Below are 8,786 nucleotides of genomic sequence, written 5' to 3'. Positions count from 1 at the left end.
AGGCAAGAGAATCATGTAAGCCCAAGAGTTTGAGGTTGTGAGCTATGACACCATGGCACTCTACTGAGGGTGACACAGAGAGACTCTGTCTCAAAAAAAAAAAAAAAAGATATATAGATTTAGACATAGATATGTCATTGAATTTAAATTCAGAATTACTTCCAGTTATTTGCAGCTGTCTTTCATGAGACATGCACTTCATATAGCATCTGGCACACAGAGTACTTTAACCTACCAACACACCACCTTGTTTGTCCAAAGGAAGTTTAATTCTCGGTGTTGCTCTTGTGACCCTTTTTTGTGAAAGTTATTGATTGAACACAAAGTACAGGTTTCTTAACAAACTCAGATACAGAAACATACAAAAGAGTGTTCTGCTGGACTGGACTCATGGCGGGCAGGTGATGTGTCTCCATCACGATTAAGCTGTCACCCCCTCTCTGCCCCCCGGTCTCTTTAAGGGTGGGCACTTTTCCTTGCTAGCTGCTGTGTTAGCAGCATAAAGAACAGGGCCTGGTAGAACGAAGGTACCCAGTGAACATTTGCTGAATGGATAATAAGGTAATCCATGAGTCCAGCACCAAACAGCTGTTTAATACTTACTTCATACCCTGACGGATATTAACTCTATCACCAACGCTAAGCAGTGGTGCCTGATCACTTTTCCATAACTACAACTGTATGCTTTCTACTTGGGGAGAGAAAAACCATATCATCTAATTCTATTTTCTTACATTTAGCACACAGAATTTACTGCGTGCTTGGTCCAGTGACAGGTGCTTTATTCGCCATCTCTTTTGAACCTAATGATATCATCATTGACAGGTAAAACAGATGAAAACAAAGACTACTCAGACATAGGGGAAAACTTGCCTAGACCATCAGCACACTGTGGTAAAGCCCAATGTCTTGAATCAGGGTCATTCCTAAGGCTTAAGCCAGGGGTGTCTAACTTTGTCTGTGCCACACATTGGCAGAGTTGCTAAGAGACGAGGCAATCTATAAAATACATCAAAAATGTTAGGGAACCAAGCAGCGTTGTTGGGGGCCCCACATCAAATACACAAACCCTAACGAAAACTCATGAGTCAAACCACAGGTCTGTGCTTTTCATGATATCAAACACCACAGATAAACAAAAAAAAAAAGCCCTCGCAAAATCACCGTGCAGTCTGGGGGCCATAGGTTGGACACCCCTAGCCCCAGTTTTAGAACTAAAACTTGACCTAATAAATGCAAACAGTATAGCCTAGTTGTTCATATCCTCACATTAACCTGACATTGAAAAAGAAAGAAAAATAAAACTTCTCTGTGATCTTAAAAGACACATTTTTTTCTAGAAATATTAACACCATAAATGAATTCTCAGGCTTTAAAAATCAGGAAAAATTACTTGTATGTAATGTCTTATTTTTTTCAAACACATACATCTTCCTACTTTCCTTTAAAACACAGGGGTAGTTTATTCCACAGCCCTGCTCTGCGTTGCCATGGTGTTTACAGCTCCCAGCCTTTGTTTTTTCACTGTGAGATAAGCTCCATCAGCTTCTCCAGAGCCAACTCTGTACTTATCCAGTTTTCTTTACTTTCTAAGTGTGATTTCATGTTTCTTTCTTGCAAAACCATGTCTACTTGTCTTTGATATATTTACTCTAAATGTCTATCACACTGACTTTTGCTGAATTCTACATACCAGCTTTTACCACTGCAGCCAGAGTGGATTCTGCTAGCTGCACTCTCCTTCCAATGCACCTGAAGCATGTCCTCCAATGTCAATGTCCTTTGTGCTTTATGTTATGAAAGACTTTTCTTTAATCAAGGAAGGCTTTCTGAGAAACCTCCTATTTCTCTAATTCTGTAGGAGGCCAATGAATGGATCCTCTGTTCTCTGCCATCAAAGAGTTCACTATTTTCTTATAGAGATAAGACGTCAATGCCAAACAATGGAAAATATTACAAGTGATAAATAAACTAAAAATTACCCTAACTCGACTGTCATCAAGCACGTTGTTCCAGGTTAACCTCAAAAAATCAGTTTTTGTGACAGCTCATTCTTGTCATCCATCAATTAAGTACATTAAGATCATAACACGCTTGTATATATAGTTTATTCCAACTGATAGAGGCTTCAGAATGGCTAAATTTCATTTCCAATGTATCTGTATTAAATTATCTGCATCTATAATTCAAAATGAGGATCTAGAGAATGGGTGGCCATTAAAAATTAAATGATTTACAAAGAGAGGAAGGGATGTGAGATGCTTGGATAATCTCTTTTGGACATTTAAGTGGCTCTGCCTTTTTTTATGTCCCTTCTGCGATAGACGTCCAACGTTGCTTTTTAATGTCAAGCACTCCTGCATTAGCTCCCCTGAGAAAACTGCCGTAGAAGGGAATGAGGCGAACCGTGGCCATAAACTGCATTTTAGAAGATGCTTGCTAAGTGCACTGCAATCAAAAGCCCTATTATTAATGTCTGTGCATAAACTTCAAGTCATACCTTTTAAATCAGCCAACACTCTATACTAAACAAGCTGTTCTCTTATTTTTTTCCCCAAATGGGTGAGACTGATCATTCGGATATGAGCAGTAGTGAACAGTGTTGAGCAGGTGGCGATGAAAAATCCTTAAAATCAAACAACTGATTGAAAAGGCAGTTTTCCTTTTTCCCGTTTGGGAGTCGTAAGTTTCATCCATCTTGTTTCCATTCGAGGGCTTTATCGTTTTCTCACTGTACATTAAACACAAGTCGCAACACATTTGTACAATATTTTTAAATTTCAGGAATCACACTCAAGAAATTATCTCAGATATTTCACACAGCAGGTAGGGAAACATTGATTTTGATCAGCAGAGATGTCAAGACTTAGAGAGAGTGACAGAGACCACATTAGGACAGAGACGGAAGTACGTGCTTTCGGGTGACCAGGCCCGGCCACGGGAAGGCTTTGCTCTCTGAGCACGATGGTCAACAGAACGGAGGGAACTGTCTCCAGCTTAAAAGGAAATTTTTTGGCCTGGTTGTTCCCTTTTCCTCATCCTAAGGACAGAAACTCAAACAGATTTGATCGTGCAGACACAGAAAACCCCTTAAAGCAAATTCACAGGGAAGACGGAATCTCCTTCTCATTGATGGGACAGCCTGGGATGCTCAGAATAGTGACATGAAATCACAAACCACCTCTTCCATTTTGAGGGTTTAATTTTTTTTAATTTCAACATCTTTATGTTTGCTTTCATGTGTATCAAAAATATCTACCCGCCTGTCTGTCTGTCCCTCCATCCGACACGCTTTGTCCACTCCCATCTGTCGTCTGCTTTCTATCTCGTCTCTCACACCTACTCCCCACCGCACCTGACTGATCAACACACCGGTGCCACAATAGCCTTCTTTTTGCTCATAAACTCTCTTCGACATCATTTGCCAAAAAATAAGGCTGTCATAGTAAATCTGATTAATGCTAAGACATACCGTGTAAAAGATTGTTTCCCTTGCTCAGAAGTCTCCTATCAACCTGTCTTTGCACTGGAATAAAGCCCCTTCTAATTGGAAAGATTAGCCCTCTGTCCTTGTTGAAATTTTACTGAGCCACTCAGTTCAAATCCGATCTCTTCCATCAAATCTTAGCGAGCGTATAGTGGCTCACACCTACAACCATGGCACTTTGGAAGGCCAAGAGTTGGAGGTTGCTGTGAGGTGTGATGGCACTGGGGCACTCTACCCCGGGTGACAGCTTGAGACTCTGTCTCAAGAAACAAACAAAAAATCCAAATTGCATAGTATAAACAAACTATAAGTTACTATCCACACTTCCCTGATTGTCTTATGACATTTTAATGTATCTGTTTTTTTTTAAGCCAACTACAATTAAGTCCACTTTTAGAGATTGTTTTTCATGTCTCTTAAATCTTTGTTAAGTTATAGATTTTTTTTCTGTTTCTTCTTATCGGACATTGTTTGTTATGAAAAGAGGCATTAAAAAAATCATATCCAGTGTTCCTTATGGTCTAGATTTTGTTGCTATAAGCCTGCCATATCATTTGCCTTGATTTTCTGATCATTCGGTCACTTAACAGGGGTGCTTAAACTTTTTAAACAGGGGGCCAGTTCAATGTCCCTCAGACCGTTGGAGGGCCAGACTGCAGGCCCTGGAACAAGTCGGCTGCTAAGCAGGATAGCCAGCAGTGTCAAAAACACCCGACGGGCCAGATAAATGTCCTAGGTGGGCTGCATGTGGCCTGCGGGTTGTAGTTTGAGGATGCCTGATCTAGAAGCTTGATTATACCTAGGTTTTGGTTTTTTGGCAAAAGTATCTTGTCAATATTCCCTATTGAAGGGTTAACAGAGCTTGCTAATTTATCTAATGCCCTTCCTGGGCACTGTTCAATCACCGAACTAAAATTAAATTACATTTGGCAGGGTATATTCATATTTTTAGCTTTCTATTTAATATAGTTTAGCACTTTGTGCTTTCGGATACTTTCAACAGCATTTTTATTTTTTGTTAACTCAACAGAGAAATTTTGATAATCGGTGTTACTGGGCCACCCTCATGATTTGTGAAATGTTTCTGTGTACAGTACGTACAGATTCTAGCAAGAACACTCTTAATCCCCTTTTTCTTTCAAAGTATTAGGATACCTGATTAAAGTGACAGTACCCTGATTTCCTTAGTGCCAAGCTCTGTGTGTTTGACCGTAAGCAAATGCCCAGTGGTCAAATAGGAAAGGATGAGATAAATACTAGGATTTGGAGTTTGAAATGAATATATCTGGATACTTAGTCTCTCACTTACCAGATGAGCAAGTTTATTAAAATTGGAAGAAAAAGTGCATCCAGGTGCCTTTTGCCCTATATTCTCCATGGAATGGAGAGTGTAAAGCACCCCAGATCATCAAGTGTCCCTGAAGCCGGTGACAGCACTGGGGTGCTCTAAAGTCCTGTTTTATGTTGAGGGTCTGTTTTCATGCTTTCTCTGAGGAAGGGGAAAAGGAAACCCTTCTCTCTTTCCTATGTCCACATAACACAGATGAAGCCAGCTTATCTCAGGCCACTCTCAACCACGAGACAGAGCAAATGGGACTAAAAATTAATGAGAAAACGAGGGGCTAAAACGTCCAGAGATTCAGCGCCTGACCTCAATTCCTTGAATTACAATTCAAAGTCAACAGTAAGCAGGGCAGAGCGCAGGATGTGCGCTTAATGTATTCCATTCAGCTCACAGCCAGCAATGAACTGTTGCCTTGTGTGTAAGTCAAAGCACCCAGGAGTAATTCAGGGATGGGAACAAGCATAGGGCACCACAGTCGTCAGTCCATTCAGAGTATCAGAAAGACAACACAGGCTGTATTTGCAAGGCCAGGTAGCAAAGGCCATTCTGTGAAGCATCAGTGAAAATCTCAACTTACTCAATGAATAGCTGGACTTATTTCAGCCCTGAGATCTTAGGGAACAATAAAGCTGTAAGTCAAATAGCAAGTGCTTCCTTTTCAAAGGGAAAGAATGTAGCAGGAAATAAATGAAAACTATCAGATGCTTTGGACTCTGATGAAAGGCCCAATTACCATGAAATTCTGAAATACCTAGATGTGGGGTTACTGAATTAGAAGCCACGCATGTTATATATAAACAATATGAAAAGTTATAGAACATATGATGTTTGATATTATAAATTACAGCAAATAGAAAAGTATTAACAGAGTAAATTGGTAAGTATTTTTGCTGTTAATAAAATGGAAAAAAGTTTACTTATATACATATAAAATATCTCTAAAAACATGATTATTAAATGGGAGAAACTCTGACTGATACGCCAGCATTGATTGTGGTAGAGAAATTACTTTGAGGCCTTTGATTATCACTTTTGAAATCCTTAACAGTAATAGAACAATCTGTAGTGATTTCTTCTTACTAATTAATTTCATGTTAGGTAAATTATAATTTCCTTCTGAATATATAGAAATACAGGAACTGTATTTTAGTAACTGATAGTATATATTTCCCAATTACACATTTAGGTTAAGGGCTATAACATGCCGTGTTTTTAAATTGTACACAACTTTTTTATTAATGACTATTAGGTTGCTATCTAATTAAATAAAACATGCTAAGTTCAATAGTACCTCTCCAAATCAGAGTCTTCTCCATGTAAGACCGAACTGCAGAAGCCAAGGGCAAACTTTCAGGACCTTTCAATTTAATAGTAAAAATGTAAGCGGTCTATCTGAGTTGTTCGCAAATTGCCACATTATTTTTTTGTGGCATTAAAATTTATATAAGATAATGGATAAAATGTCTCTCATCACTACTCAGTAAAACATTAATTGTGAAAGTTCTTAAAATATAACTAGGAAATATCAAAGGAAGGGAATAATAATGGTTAACTTCTAATTTTTCCCAAGGTGACTTGAAAATATTTTAACATTTATTATTACATATGTCTTGATATCGAAAGGTCCAATTTAAGTCTTTTGTTCTGGAGGACCTAGACTGTAGAAGAAGAAGAAGAAGAAAAATTTCTGAAGAAGACAAGTTATTGAAAATGACCATAATGAGAAAAGTCTTTTTCACAGTCTGTCTATGCTTCGTGAAATTATCCTTCTAGGTACTTAAAGATTATTAAATAGCAAGACATTTTCATTAGAGATAAGAATGAAATACACTGCCTAAAGAAAGACATATTGCAGCACTGGGTAAGAACACTAAAAATTTCCAACTAAATTTGCCTAGGAGAGGCAACATTCAAAAAAAGAAATAAAAGCATTTCAACTATCACATCACCTCTCACACAGAAAGCAAAACCATGGGTTCTCCTCCTTTATAAACCCTATTGATTGTGTATGATGCACCTTATGGAATAATTTGCAACTTTTCTGCCAATAATGAATAATACTCCTGTTACTAAATATTGTACTCATTGAATTAAGAAAATACTGTAATGGTTGTTCCATTTTTTATTCTGATTCAGCACTGAAATCCCACTGTTAGTTTTCTAATTACTTTCATCTTATACTCTCCGTCATCCCTCTCCAAAGTATGCTAAAAATATTCTAAGAATCTCTGGGGGAAAGATTCTTGGGTCATGGATACCTTTACTGGGAGAAACTTACCTACATTATTAATGATCACAATGTAATTAAATCAAAACCATTTACACTTTTAATTTGAAGTTGTATCACTTCATAATTAACCCAAAATGGAGGATAAGGTAATTAATTTTTCAGGAAACAATTTCACTGCATAAAGTTAAATATCAATTAATATGTGTATTAAATTGCCAGTAGTGTTTTGAAAAATTAATTGGCTCCCCAACTTTCAGAGCAGCTGAAATTTTGTGAGTGTCATCTCAATGTCAAGTCATTCACAAGTAAAACATAGAGTAACTTTAATTACAAAAATCACTAAGAATATAATTATGGTCCTACCTAGCATTTCATATTGGAGCCTAGACCTAATTTTTAAGTTATAACTGGACACATCCTAGAATATACCATTAATGATTCTAGGTATGCATTTGTGATTTAAAATATATTTTTGGGGGGTACATATTTTAGATGTATGTCACATTCTTCAGAAATACAGGATCTTTGGTATCCAAAGAATATAATGAATTCACCTAGTAATAGTAATAAAAACCAAAAATATGCAAATGAAAGGTAAAAATAATTCATCTTCTAAGAAAGTCCTGAGGGAAAAAAGGCAGACTTGCTTATCATGTCCCCCACCTACCCCCACCAGAAGATATAATGGATTTTCTAATGTCAATAGTGATTAGATAAAACTGACAACTTCCATGCCTCCTCCTTAGAGCTTCTATGGAAACTCACATTTGACTAGCCATCTTGGTAAGCTGTACTCTTCTTTACAGGAGTCATTATTGGTCTAAATATGAATTAAGAATAGTGTTTTCCCTTCTTTTACTAAAAGATAGAATTCTTTACCTTTCAAATCACCTTTTAGTTTCTATGCAGCAGATGAAGGAAAGTTCCTCTAACATTTGTAATGCAGCACAACAAACACAAAATAAATAAAAGCTGTTATTCTAAGAGGCCACCATATAATTGCTGAGAGATATTTCCCATATTCTTTTTTAGCTTTGCACAGTGGCGGTATCGTAGCCAATGAGGTTGATCCAAGGCATGATGATTGCTAAAACATATTTTTTCAACATGGCTTACTAAAAATGTTTCACTGAGAAAATAACACATTCCGAGGGAAGGAAGGAAAATAGGATTATGATTTTTCATAAGCTATAAAGAACAAAAAAAACAGTTTGAATACTGAGAACATTTTAATCACATTTTTTTCTGCATATTCAAAATGGCCCTGTCACCCTCCATTAATTGAATCAGTAACATTGGAGAAGGGGTTATGGAAGCTAGAAAAATTGTTCACTGTTCACCTTAGAGTTTCAGAATGTAATTTTTATTATTTTATAAACTCATAAGAATAAAATGCTTTTCATGGGCCCTAAGAAAAGGAATTTTCATCAAGGACCTAAGGCACAAAATTTGTACTCTAAACACTAGGCAAGACAGCAAAACTTCCCAGACCATTAGAAACTCCAGGTAAGTTTGGGAGATTCCAAGATCTTTGGCCTGCTTTGGGGTTGTAGAGCTCACACACTCAAAAGCATGTTTGCAGGGTACTTCAGTAATAACTGAGAAAATTACAATGGAGGATGGTCCAAGTCTACCTATATTAGTGTTTTATGCATCTCAGGAAAAAGAGATTCCTATCCCCGCCAAAATCATATCAAGCTTGATAAGCAAACTACACACAGAAG

The sequence above is a fragment of the Otolemur garnettii genome, unplaced genomic scaffold (genome assembly GCF_000181295.1).
Source record: "Otolemur garnettii isolate 467f Iridium unplaced genomic scaffold, OtoGar3 scaffold00121, whole genome shotgun sequence".
Lineage (NCBI taxonomy): Eukaryota > Metazoa > Chordata > Mammalia > Primates > Galagidae > Otolemur > Otolemur garnettii.
The sequence above is the reverse complement of the archived record's forward strand: the minus strand, read 5'-3'. Positions refer to the sequence as shown.